Consider the following 14,345-nt stretch of genomic DNA (forward strand, 5'->3'; position numbering starts at 1 on the left):
AGTAATGTTAATGAATTGACTTAGCCCTTCATTCCTAAAAATGAATAGTCATCCTAGGATCATAAGATATTCAAAGATCAATAGTAGCATGAACATTTAGAAGGACTGAAAGAAAGAAAAAAAAGGAAATTTCAGAAGAAAAAATGTTTTTTAATAATCTCAGGAAGAAAAATACCACTGGCAGAAGAGAAAAGAAGAACAATTTCAAGAGCATTCATTTATGCTCATCAATTTTATAGTTAGGTAAAATTCAATAAATATTGGTCATTAAGAATAAATAAGTTATCATTGTAAATTGGAGGGAGAGAGAGAACCATGTATGAAAACAGGAGACAACCATACATAGAGAACCTTGGAAAATCCTGCTTCTTATAGCAAAACTAATGGCTGTTTTCCATTAGAATTTTTCTGTCAGCTGGGAAAGGTAGAGCCTATAAACCTGGCATTAGTTTTCCCAAATATACTACTACAAATTCTGAATGATTCCAATCCCCTAAAATAATTTATATTGCATGTAAAGGAAGAATTGACAAAAGCATGAGAGATTCTTCTACAAATTGTGTGTATGTCTCTGAGATAAGTTATGCTTGTTGTTTCTTAATATTTCTATTGGAAAGTAGACAGAGCCTAAGTATCATTCTTTTGGAGAGTAGACAAACTTAGGTATCATCAACCCAAGTGAAAGGGAGGACAATTACACTTTCTTTTGTTGAAAAACAATCACCTTATGTTAAGTCAGATAGTAAATAATTTTAGTCTTCATGTATATGATGAGCAGGAGGTAACTTTGCATGATCTTTGCAAATATCTTTTGACAATGTTGAACTTTATCTGGTTTCTAGTCCTGAGAAAGTGAGATGGTTAAGAAATGTGTGTGCTCATTTGCATTTCAGGAAATGGTTAACCACAAAGGACCAGAAGTCTCCCCTCACTCCCTACACATTCTGAGATAACACCCACTTCCGTTCTTCCAGGTGACTATCCTAAAACTCCTTGATGGTTCCCTTGTTTACCTCTCTTAAGCCCTAGTGATCCTTTTTTCCTTAGAGATATTCCTCGTAAATGAACATTCTCCCTATTGAAGTGGACTGAGTGAAAGCATCTCCTTAACTGTCCTGTGCTTTCTATATATAATGTATAAGGGAAAGTTGTTTCCCTTAATAGGAAGGCCAACAATTAGGTAAATTCCTTTGTTTCTATGATCAGGTCTTGTGTGAAGTAAGGCAATGAAAAATTCCAACTTTTGATGTAACAGGTATGTGACATAGATGGATAGTCAGGAAAATAATACAAAAGGATTAGGTTCCATACAAAAGAATTCCTTGTTCAGGCGATGCTCTGAAACAGAAGTCAACAACTCCCAACCTCCCCTATGAGTTCAAGCTGAGGAACCTATGAATCCGTCTGTGTGAGACCCAGAACAGACAACTGAGGTTCCTAAAGGGGATTTTAACACCACATTAATTACTAGCAATCCATCATAAGAAAAAAAAAAAAGATAAAAATCTGAATCTCCAGATTATTTTCCTTTAGGATCAGGGGTGGGAAAATAGAGTGTTAATAGCTTGGTTCCTCCTTAAACGTAGGTTTAGTTTTGTTCATAATGCTTAAATATATTGGTATCCTTTCTTTAAGTGTCAAGAATGAAGACTTGTGGGTACCTGAGAGGCTCAGTTGGTTAAGTGTCTTCCTTCGGCTCAGGTCATGATCCCAGAATCCTGGGATCCAGTCCCGCATCCAGCTCCCTACTCAGTGGGGAGTCTGCTTTTCCCTCTCCTTCTGCCGCCCCCTGATTATGTACTCTCTCTCCCTCAAATAAATAAAATATTTTTAAAAAAAGAAGACTTGTGAATTCATTTGGACCTTGAGGGTATCTAAACAGGATTTTGGTATATATATTTTTAATTTATCCAACTAACCAAAAGTTATAACAAAACACTTTACAAATAAGCAAATTAGACATTGGAAAAAATTAGGTCAAATATTGTTTTTTAACTTAATATTTTAAATAAATCTGAACAGTTTATGTGTAAACATAATAATCTGAGTTTTTAGCAATTAGATGGTAGGCCTAAATCAAATAAATAGAAAAAGAGTTCTCAAAGTAAGAAGAAATATAGTGGATAGTAAGAGGAAACATAGAAGTTTGAAAGAATCTGAAAACTGTAAATCATCCTAATAATAGAGATTATCTCATGTAATTGAATAAATTATACTTTTGGAAAAATCTAAAAGCATGAAAATCAAAGAAAGCAAAATTACTTCAGACTAAAAATTATTAAGTGTCAAGAGCAATTCAAAAAGATGAATCTATCCTGTATATCTCTAAATAGCTTGAATGTTCGTTATCTGAAGCATTGTCTCTTTCTATTTCTTCAAAGCAGATAGAATAATTAAATCACTTAGAACTTTTGCTCTCTGGTATGCTTGATTTTCAAATTCAGAATTTTTGAAAAAGAGAAAGATGGATAAAGATACAAGCATTTGCAAATCTACACACTTTCTAGGGATATCTACTGACTTTAATTGATAATATTCCACTTGAAAACATTTAAACAGCATACTTCAGCTCCAGTTAGAGAATAATATGCATTGATAGAAACATCATAGCATCAGTAGGAAGCTTGGAACAGCACTGACTTACACCTGAAGCAGCAATCTCCAACTGCCTAGACAATGCATTATTATTTAAAAAGGAAGGAGTTCTGTTGCATCTTGCAATGTGGGTTCCTAGGATGGCTACGACCATGAAGCTGTGCTCATAAATGAATGCACACTGCATATATGTGTGGCTTATAGATGCAGCCTCATTAAATATCAGTCACACCTGTTTACACAGTTCTTCAAATAGAACCTATCAGCATCTGGAGAGAAAATATGTCATACAGTACTGATAAAACAGAGACTGTTACTTAAGCATTGCTTAATCTAAGAAGGTTTTTACTTCCAAAGGATAATGTGGCTCTTCTCTAGCTGATTGTCATAAATCAACTTATTGCCCTTCTCTGTAAGAACATTTTAACACTGTGTTCCAAGCAGCAAGCTAGTCCTCCCGATGCATGAAGGCAAGTCAGGAGAAGTACAGCTTCCCAGGAGAATTCAAGGAAGATAACCAGGTGTCAAAGTAAAAATTGCACAGGTCCATGCTAAACAGGTGAAGACTCTTCAAGACTATTGCAATAAGGAAAAGAGTAGGAAATGGACTCCTTGAATCGGAGGGTTAGAGAGTTTTTAATAGCTGAGGTGGAGGTAGTGATGGAGTCCTAGTCTCCCATAGTCCAGTCACAGACCTCTGTTTGCTAATTGGCTTTACGCAAAGGAAAAGTAAATTCTGCTATCTTTATGACCAGAGGTAGTTTTACAACTTGGAGCAAGGTACCCACTGAAGATAGGCTCCTACTTTCCCAAGAAACAGAACAAGGGATGTTATGACATGGGTCATTTCTCAACAAAATTATCTTTTTTCTGTCTTTGCAATTTCACCGTATGAATCAGAGGTTACTCCTTTCCCCGCGTACAAAATCTTCCCTGCTTCTCTTAGAACTTCTTCCCACACTTTTGTTATAGTTTCTTATAATGTCAACGCTATGGTCTAAGGGTTTATGTCCTCCTAAAGTTCATATGTTGAAATCCTGACTCCAAGAGTGGTGGTATTAGTAGTGGGGCTCTTGAGAAAAGATTAGATCTTGAGGGTGGAGTCCAAATGCATGGGATTGATGCACTTATAAAAGAGAAACTACAAAGCTCTCTACTGCCTTCAACCATATAAGAATACAAAAAAAAAAGTCTATGACCCAGAAGAGGGCCCTCGCCTGACCATTCCAATGCCATGATTTCAGACCTCCAGTCCCTAGAACAGTTAGAAATAAATTTCTGTTGTTTGTAATCCACCCAGTGTGTGGTGTTTTGTTTTAGCTGTGCAAAGAGACCAAGACAGTCAGTGGTGATATACAACCTACACTTCCTTAGCTCTGACTGAGCTATGATTCTTTCTTACTAATATGATATAAAAACCTGCAGCTCAAAAGTGAGCTAGGAAGAAAATACTGCAGAGGTGTGGAGGTTTAGACCACAGCTTGAAACCTAAACTATACATAGTAAGAGCTATTTAGGAGTTGCTTTAATAAACCAATTTTGTGCTACCTTGATCTGCATAGGAAGATTCATTAATCTGTAACTGGGACAGGTCATATCTTTCATACTACAGCAGGAAGCATAATGAACTGGGTAAAGAGATATTGGAATTTGAGGACATACTATTTCGTAAGTATTACCACATATATACTTTGTTTTTGTACTGAGTTCACTCTGGTACAAATGTGCTTTAATGTTAATTCAGCAAACCAAAAGAGAAGCACTCTATCATACATATTTTTTTGTTCTCAAGCCATGCACACACACACACACACACACACACACACACACAGCACAGTCACTCACACAGGCACATACATATGCAGAAAACTTATATTGAATATCTCATAGGTGCCATAATTGCTTTCCTTTTTTATCAAATTCTTGCTTATATACATAAAAAAAACACATTTAATGTGTAAATTCTTTGAGTTTTGACAAAAGCAGCACCTTGTAACCTGTACTTCTTCCAAGATAAAAGACATTTTCATCACTCAGAAAGTCCTCTCAAGCCCGTTTTCAGTCACTATGCTCCTAGAGAGGCAACCTCTATGCAAATCTCTATCACCACAGATTGGATTAGTGTTGCTTGCTTCAGAAATGCATGTAAACGAAATCATGCACTTTGTACTCTTATGGGTCTGGCTTTTTACCCTCAATATAATGTTTTTGAGTTTTAACAATGCTGTTTAATAGTAGTTTGTACAGATATATTCTGAAATTGTTTGTCTATTCTCCTGTTTATGGTAATTCTCCTGTTACAGATTATCTCTAGTTTATAACTATTGTAAATGAAACTGCTGTGAATACTTTCATGAGTTTTTGGGTAAAGCTTTTACTTCCTTTGGGTTTATATTTGTGTAAAGAATGGTTTAATTGTAGAATAGGTGTTTGTTTATAAGAAATTACACGAAGTTTTCAGCAGTGGTCATGCTATTGTACAAATCTGCCAACAATGTGTGAGTTACCAATATTGGGTGTGTTTAATATATTTTTTTGTTTTTTTTTTTTTTTGTTTAATATTTTTAAGCTTAGCCATTCTATTGTTTAAATTTAATTAATTTAATTTTTTCAGAGTTCCAAAATTCATTGCTTATGCACCACACCTAGTGCTCCATGCAATACGTGCCCTCCATAATACCTACCATCAGGGTCATTCCACCCATCACCCACCTCCCCTCCAAAATCCTCAGTTTGTTTTTCAGGGTCCATAGCTATCTCCCCCTCCGATTTTCCCCCATTCACTTCTCATTTCCATCTCCCTATGTCTTCCGTATTATCCCTTATGTTTCATAAGTGAAACTCTGATAATTTACTCTCTCTGCTTGACTTATTTCACTCAGCATGATCTCTTCCAGTCCTGTCTATGTTGATACAAAAGTTGGGTATTCATCCTTTCTGATGGAGGCATAATACTCCACTATATATATGGACCATATCTTCTTTATCTATTCATCCATTGAAGGACATCTTGGTTCTTTCCACAGTTTGATGACTGTAGCCATTGCTACTATGAACATTGGAGTAGAGATAGCCCTTCTTTTTAATACATCTGTATCATTGGGGTAAATACCCAATAGTGTAATTGCAAGGTCATAGGGTAGTTCTATTTTTAATTTCTTAAGGAATCTCCACACTGTTTTCCAAAGTGGCTGCACCAACTTGTATTCCCACCAACAGTGTAAGAGGGTTCCCCTTTCTCCACATCCTCTCCAACACTTGTTTTTACTGTCTTGTTGATTTTGGTCATTCTTACTGGTGTAAGGTGGTATCTTAATGTGGGTTTGATTTGAATCTCCCTGATGGCTAATGATGATGAACATTTTTTCATGCGTCTGTTAGCCATTTGTATGTCTTCTTTGGAGAAGTGTCTGTTCATGTCTTCTGCCCATTTTTTGACATGATTATCTGTTTTGTGTGTGTTGAATTTGAGGAGTTCTTTATAGATTTTGGATGTCACTCTTTGTCTGTAGTGTCATTTGTGAATATATTCTCCCATTCTGTGGGTTGCCTCTTTGTTTTGTTGACTGTTTCCTTTGCTGTGCAGAAGCTTTTGATCTAAATGAAGTCCCAAAAGTTCATTTTTGCTTTTGTTTCCTTTGCCTTTGGAGACGTGTCTTGAAAGAAGTTGCTGTGGCTGATGTCAAAGAGGTTACTGCCTATGTTCTCCTCTAGGCTTTTGATAGATTCCTTTCTCATGTTGAGGTCTTTTATACAAATTAAGCCAACCCCACACATAAGAAGGGAAATAATAAAGATTAGAGCAGAGATCAATGAGATAGAAACTAGAGATACAGTAGAACACATAAACTAAACTAGAAGCTGGTTTTTTGAAAGAATCAATAAGGCTGATAAACCATTGGCCAAACTAATCCAAAAGAAAAGAGAGAGGACACAAATTAATAAAATTATGAATGAAAAGGGATAGATCACGACTGACACCAAGGAAGTAGAAACAATCATCAGACATTATTAAACTTAAATGCCAATAAGTTAAGCAACCTAGATGAAATGGATGCATTCCTGGAAACCTATAAACTTCCAAAACTGAATCAGAAAGAAATTGACAACCTGAATAAACCAATATCTAGTAACTGGATTGAAGCAGTGATTAAAAAAAAAAACAAAAAACAAAAAAAAACCTCCCAAAAAGCAAGAGCCCAGGACTTGGCAGATTCCCTGGAGAATTCTACCAAACATTCAAAGAAGAAATAATACCTATTCTTCCAAAGCTAGTTCAAAAAATAGAAGCAGAATGAAAACTTCCAGACTCTTTCTATGAAGCCACCATTACCCCGATCCCCAAATCAGGCAAAAACCCCATCAAAAGGGAGAATTTCTGACCAATAGCCCTGATGAATATAGATGCCAAGACTCTCAACAATATCCGAGCAATTAGGGTCCAACAGTACATTAAAAAGATTATACACCATGACCAGGTGTGATTTATCCATGGATGCAAGTGTGGTTCAACATTCACAAATCAATCAATGTGATAGAACAAATCAATAAGGGAAGAGAGAACCACATGGTCCTCTCAGTTGAGGCAAAAAAAAGTACTTGACAAGATACAGCATCCATTCCTGATTAAAACGATTCAGAGTATAGGGATAGAGGGAATATACATCAATTTCATAAAACCTATCTATGAAAAACTCACAGCGAATATCATCCTCAATGGGGAAAAGCTGACAGCATTCCCTTTGAGATCAAGAACATGAAAAGGATGTCCACTCTCACCACTGTTTTTCAACATTATACTAGAAGTCCTAGCAACAACAATTAGACAACAAAAGGAAATAAAAGGTATTCAGATTGGCAAAGAAGAAGTCAAACTCTCTCTTTCACAGACGACATGATACTTTATATGGAAAACCCAAAAGACCCCACCCCCAAACTCCTAGAACTCACAGAGCAATTCAGTAACACAGCAGAATACAAAATCAATGCACAGAAATCAGCTGCTTTCTTATACACTAACAATGAAAATACAGGAAGGGAAATTAGAGAATCGATTCCATTTACTATAGCACCAAAAACCATAAGGTACCTGGGAGTAAACCTAACCAAAGAGGTAAAGGATTTGTACTCGAGGAACTATAGAACACTTACGAAAGAAATTGAAGAAGACACAAAAAGATCTGAAGAATAAACATTGTTAAAATGTCTGTACTGCCCAGAGAAATCTATACTTTCAATGCCATCCTGATCAAAATTCCACTGGCATTTTCCAAAGAGCTGGAACAAACAATCCTAAAATTTGTATGGAACCAGAAAAGACCCTGAATTGCTAAGGAAATGTTGAAAAAGAAAAACAAAACTGGGGTATCACGTTGCCTGAATTCAAGCCTTACTACAAAGCTGTGATCACCAAGACAGCAAGGTGCTGGCACAAAAACAGACATACGGGCCAATGGAATAGAGTAGAGAGCCCACATATGGACCCTCAACTCGATGGTCAAATAATCTTCAACAAAGCAGGGGAAAATAACCAGTGGAAAAAAGACAGTCACTTCAATAAATGGTGCTGGGAAAATTGGACAGCTATGTGTAGAAGAATGAATTTCGACCATTCTCTTACACCATACACAAAGATAAACTCAAAATGGATTAAAGTTTAGTCATTCTATTGAGTAGTATTGGGATTTGATTTTATAGTTCCCTAATTAATGATGCTGAGAAATGTTTCATGTGTTTATCACACATATTTATGTCTCTTTTTGAATTGTGTGTTCAAATTCTGTTTTCTTTTTTTTTTTCTTTGTCTATTTCATTGGGTTGTTTTTCTTCTTGTTATATTGACTCCTAGGAATGCTCACTATATATTCTGTGTAAAAGTCTTGTCAGAAACATGTACTACAACTATGCCCCACCACTATGGCTCACCCATTCATTATTCTAAGCATCTTTGACAGACAAAAATTCTTAATTTTGATGAAGTCCAGTTTTTTTTTTTAAGATTTTATTTATTTATTTGACAGAAAGAGATCACAAGCAGGCAGAGAGGCAGGCAGAGAGAGAGGAGGAAGCAGGCTCCCTGCTGAGCAGAGAGTCCGATGCGGGCCTTGATCCCAGGACCCTGAGATCATGACCTGAGCCGAAGGCAGCGGCTTAACCCACTGAGCCACCCAGGCGCCCGAAGTCCAGTTTTTAATAGTACTTTTATTTATGTTTATTATGTTATTAAGTAAATTTTAAGATTTCCCCCTTATATAAGATTCCCTTATATAAATATAGGATATTTATGATTATTATGTTATTAAGTAAATTTTAAGGTATATATACAGTTATTACAGCATTATTTGATGGAGAAAAGACAATTTTCTAATTCCAAGCCAGTATGATCTTTACATGTAGAAGAAAAGCATGGATCAATAAAATAGAATAGCATCTAGAAGTAGAATCTTACATATACGATCAATTATAACTTTCAGCAAACAAGTCAAAGTGGTAAAATGGAGAAATAATAATACTTTTAAGGAAATGTTAATAGAAAAATTGAACATTTCCTTGAAAAGTGTACTTCAAACCTTACCTTGCACCATGTACAAAATCAGTTTTGAATTTGACTGTAGATCAAGATTTTAGTTTGGTATAAAATTCAAGGAATCAACAACAAAAACAAAAATCCCTGTGATCTTAGTTTAAGCAGTTTTAAAAAGCACAAACATTAAAAGCAAAATTGATAAATTGAGCTTCATCCAAATTGAAAACTCTGTTTTTTAATAGAAAGTGTTAACAAAATAAAAAGATAAGTTATACACTGGGAGAAAATAATGCAATATACAAGTTTGATAAAGTGCTTCTATCCAGAACATGTACAGAGCTCTTATCATTCAATGATGGGACAAACAGAATAATATTGGGCAAAATATTTGAACAGTAACCAAGTAAGAGGTGTAAATCCAAATCATCACATGAATAGATACATAATATTATCAATTAGCCACTTTGGCCGTTTCTTAGAGGTACACCTATACTTACCATACCCAGAAATCCCATTCTTAGATATTTATTTACTGAAGATAATTGAAAGTATATGTCATGCAAAGACTGTATTTAAATATTTATAAAAGATTTACTTATAATTTACAAAAATTGAGAACAATCCAAATGTCCATCTACTAGTGAATGAGTAGGCAAATTGCAGGGGAATAAAAAGCAATATAAAGAAATGAACCTTGATACAAGAAAATGGATGAATCTCAAAAGAATTATGTTGAGTGAAGTAAACCATTTACTGTTGTTACAGATGGTATGATTCTATCTGTAAAACTCTGTAGGGAAGATAAAGGTATAAATCACATAATTCGTTGCCAGGGTTAGAGACTAGAGGAGATTAACCAAGAAGTGGCATGAAGAAATCTTCTGGAGTGATGGACAGATTCTTTTTTTTTTTTTTTTAAGATGTATTTATTTTAGGGAGAGAAAGAGAGAACATGCATGCATGCACGGGGAGAGGCAGAGGAAGAGGGTGAGAATGAATCTCAAGCAGACTCCGTGCTGAGTGTGGAACCCTAGGGAGGGCTCTATTCCAGGACCCTGAGATCATGACCTGAGCCAAAGTTGAGTAAGATGCTTAATTGCGTCTGAGCCACCCAGCAGCCCCATGATGGACACATTTTATGACTTGGCTGTGGTAGTGTTTACACAAACACATTCATTTATATATAACATACACTTGAAAATGATGGGCTTTACTGTAGGTAAATTATACCTTCAATGAATCGAACTTCAAAAAATCAATTGATTTTATAAGTGAGTTGTATTTTTAGGCTTTTTTATTTGGTAACATTGAACTAAATTTCTTCCTTATACCAATATCATAGGTTTTTTTTAATGTGGTGCCTTGATATTAAATCTTGAAAATAGATATTTTAAATCCATTAAAATTGTCCTATTTTCAAGATTGCATTAGCTATTCTAGGTCCTTGGATTTTCTATATAAATTTTTGAATCAGTTGTCAAATTCCTTTAAGAAAAAAACAACCATTATTTTGACTGGAATTTTGCTGAATTTAGAGATTGAATTAGGGAAAACTGTTGTCTTTAACACATTGAATCTCCCTAACCATAATTTACTTTCTCTCAATAGATTCTGTAGTATTTTCCATTACATAATCATGTCATTTGTGAATATAAAGTTTTATTTTTCCTATGTGACTTTTAATAACTATAACTATAAATGTTATATAAATATATATGTAATATATATATAGTTATAGTTATAAGTAATTATATATATAGTTATACATATATAACTATATTTAAAATATATAGTTATAAAAACTATATTTACAGTTTTTATAAACTATATTTTATAAATTATATTTATAGTTATAAAACTATATTTAAAATAGTTATAGTTATAAATATATATACTTATATTTATATATAAATTTAATATATATTTATAGTTATATATAACTATAAATATATAAAATAAATACTGTAAATATTAGCAATAAATATTGACTACAAATAATGGCAAAGGATATCCTTGTTCTATGTTTAACATTAAGGAAAATAAATGTGTTCATTCTATCACCATTAAATGTGATAGGTAACTTCAGTTTCCCATACATTTGTTTTTTGGCTGGGGTAGTTAAAACTTAGTCTTTTTATTTTGTTTTACTTTTTTAGTTTTATTGAGAAATAATTGATATATACCACTGTATCTGTTTGATGATGTTGATTTTATTTGCATATATTATAAAAGGATTACCACACTAGATTTAGCCAACACTCATTTTCTGGTATAGATACAATACAAAGAAAAGAAAGGGAAAACGAGAAAAAAGTTCTCCTTGTGATGAGAAATCAGGATTTATTCTCTTAACAACTTTCTTATCTGTCATACAGCAGTGTTAGCTACAGTCATCATGTTGTAAATTACATCTCCAGTACTTATTTATCTTATACCTGGAATTTTGTGCCTTTTGGCCACCTTCTTCTAATTCCCCCTCTTCTTCCCCTTCGTTTCAGGTAGCCACAAGTTGATCTCTAAATCTCTGAGTTTGTTTAGTGTGCATGTGTTGTTGTTGTTGCTGCTTGATTACACATGTGAGATCCTATAGTATTTGTCTTTGTCTGACTTATTTTACTTAGTGGAATGCCTTTAAGGTCCATCCATGCTATTGAGGATGATATATTTCCTCATTTTTTTGTGGCTAAATAGTATTTCATTGTATATCTATGCTACAACTTCTTTAACTGTTCATTCATGGAAGGTCACTTAAGTTGTTTCTATGACTTGTCTACTATAAATAATGCTGCTATGAACATGTGGTGAAGATAATCTTTTTGAGTTGGTGTTTTTGTTTCCTTTGGATATATTCCCAGAAGTGGAAATTCCTTTATCAGAATAGAACATAGTTTTTCTATTGCAATTTGCTGAATTTTTTTATTTCTTTTCTCATCAATGTCATTTGCATCGATTGCAATGATTAGATTATGTTTATGCTTTACTCAATTAATATAATGAATTACATTGTTTTTAAATATTAAATTAACCTTGTATTCCCTAGGTAAATACTACTTGTTCAAACGTGTTATTATGATTATGATTTACTGAATTCAATTTGCCAGTATTTTTCTGAGCACTTTCTTGCATCTCTATCTTTGAAAAGTATTCATCTACAATTTTTATTTCTAATTTCCCTCTCTAATTCAGAAGCAGGCTTATACAGTTCTTACAAAATTTTAGTAATTCTTTTAAGGAATTTCTCATTTCAACAAATAGTAAAATTAATTTCTATGAAATTGTTACTCCTTTGATTATTTTAAAAACTGTGAGATGTCAAGTGACACCTCGTGTTTCATTCACAAAAATTTGTAATCTATGCTTTCTCTACCTCTAAATCAGATCAGCTTAGAATTTACAAAACTTACAGACTTTTAAAAAGATTTTATTTATTTATTTGACAGACAGAGAGTGTGAGAGAGAGAGATAGCAAGAGTGGGGGAGGAATGGAGGGAGGGGAGTAAGAGGGGGCAAGAATCTCAAGCAGGCCCTGCACAGAGCCCAATGTGGGGCAGTCTCAGGACCCTGAGACCATAATCTGAGCTGAAACTAAGAAGGTGGATGCTCAACTGACTGCGCCACCAGGTGCCCCAATTTATAGACATTTTTAAAGCAGTTTTTTCTTTTCTCTTTTGTTTTTCCCCTTTTAATTTTCTTGATTTCTGTTCTTTACTATTTTGTTTCTTCTACTCTAAATTTAATTTGCTCCTATTTTTCTATCTACTTAAGGTAGTATCTTAGATCATTGATTTTAAATATTCTTTATTATTTATTATGAATATGTACACTGATAATTTTCCTGTAAGCACTATCTTCACTGCATTCTAAAAATTCATATTTTTATTATTACCCAGTTTGAAATATTTTGTTTTTCATTTAAGGCTTTTTGACTTATTATTTATTTAGAAGTGGGATTATTAGTTGTCACATTATTTTCAGATTTTGTAGATTTTGTTTTGTTTGTAATTCAACTCATAACTGGCTGATGTAGAACACTGCAAAAAAATCTATTATTATATGTTTCAGATATTTACATAGCCTTACTGATGTATTGTCTACTTGTCTTAACACTCGCTGGTAGCTGTTAATATATCAACTTATGACATCAATTTCTCTGTTTCTTCCTTTGATTCCGCCAAACTTCAGGTGTTTTCAAGCTGTCATTAAATATTTAACATTGCCTTTTTAATTGACTCTTTTTATCTATATGAAGTGTTTCTTTCTCTCTTTCTTTCTCTCTCCCTCCCTTTCTTTTGTTTCTTTTCTCTGTTCTGTATATAGATACAGATATAGACAGATATAGTTGTTCCAGCTTTGTTATTTTTGCTAACTGTAACCTTTTTCTCTCATAATATTAACATGTAATATATGTTCCTTTAGAGCATGGCTACTTTACACAATGTATTTGTTATTTGTTTTATTTTCAAATCTGGCAATCCCTGACTTATAACTGAGGGCTTTAGACCATTTACATTAAGTTAGTATTTGTAATTTATGAGTTTTGTTGATCATCTAGCTTTTTGCATTCTATTTATGTGATTGTTCCTTTTGTTTTGTTTTATACATTTCCTGCCTTCATAATAAAACAATTTTTTTTCATTTATCTGTTTTATTACTTTAATTGGATTTTACTAATAAACGTCTGAATTCTCAGTTATTAATTTTGCTGTATATTTACCATTTTTGTTATTGTTCACTATTTCATGCATGTCCCTGTTTTTATCTAGCATTATTTCCTTTGATTTAAAGAAGTTTCTTTTGAAGCTTTTATTTATAGGAATAAAACATAGTTATTTGCTGTCCATTTTTTAAATGATTTTATTCTCTATACTTTTAGGTTACAAAGTTTCATTTCATTTTTATTTCACCCCACTAAAGAATTACTCCTTTTTTCTGTTCATTTTTCTAGTTTGCCGTTATTCTTCTCTTGGATGACCAGTCTGTATCTTTTTTCTCTGGCTATTTTTATGATTTTATTTTACCTCTTCACCAACTTCATTATGCTGTTCAAAGATATGGTTGCCTTTTGTTTTGGTTTTTTTTTTTTTTTTTTTTTTGTACTTATGGAATGTTTTGTGTGTGTGTGTGTGTTTAGTTTTTGTTTTTTGTTGTTTTGCTTCTTAGTTTTGTTGCTTGATATTTTCATCAAAATTATAGTCACTACTTATAAATTATCTGTTCCATTCTC

The 14,345-nt window shown here is 33.4% G+C and overlaps 1 long non-coding RNA gene across 1 annotated transcript in view; it reads left to right on the top strand.

The window, feature by feature from the left end:
- LOC131813864 (uncharacterized) overlaps positions 1–1,805 on the top strand; it is a 105,645-nt gene extending 103,840 nt beyond the window's left edge. Inside the window, exon 7 of the long non-coding RNA XR_009347014.1 lies at positions 894–1,805. This is a non-coding gene — a long non-coding RNA (uncharacterized LOC131813864). The remainder of the gene's footprint in view (positions 1–893) is intronic.
- Positions 1,806–14,345: the final 12,540 nt, after the last annotated feature.

The sequence above is a fragment of the Mustela lutreola genome, chromosome 13 (assembly GCF_030435805.1).
Source record: "Mustela lutreola isolate mMusLut2 chromosome 13, mMusLut2.pri, whole genome shotgun sequence".
NCBI lineage: Eukaryota > Metazoa > Chordata > Mammalia > Carnivora > Mustelidae > Mustela > Mustela lutreola.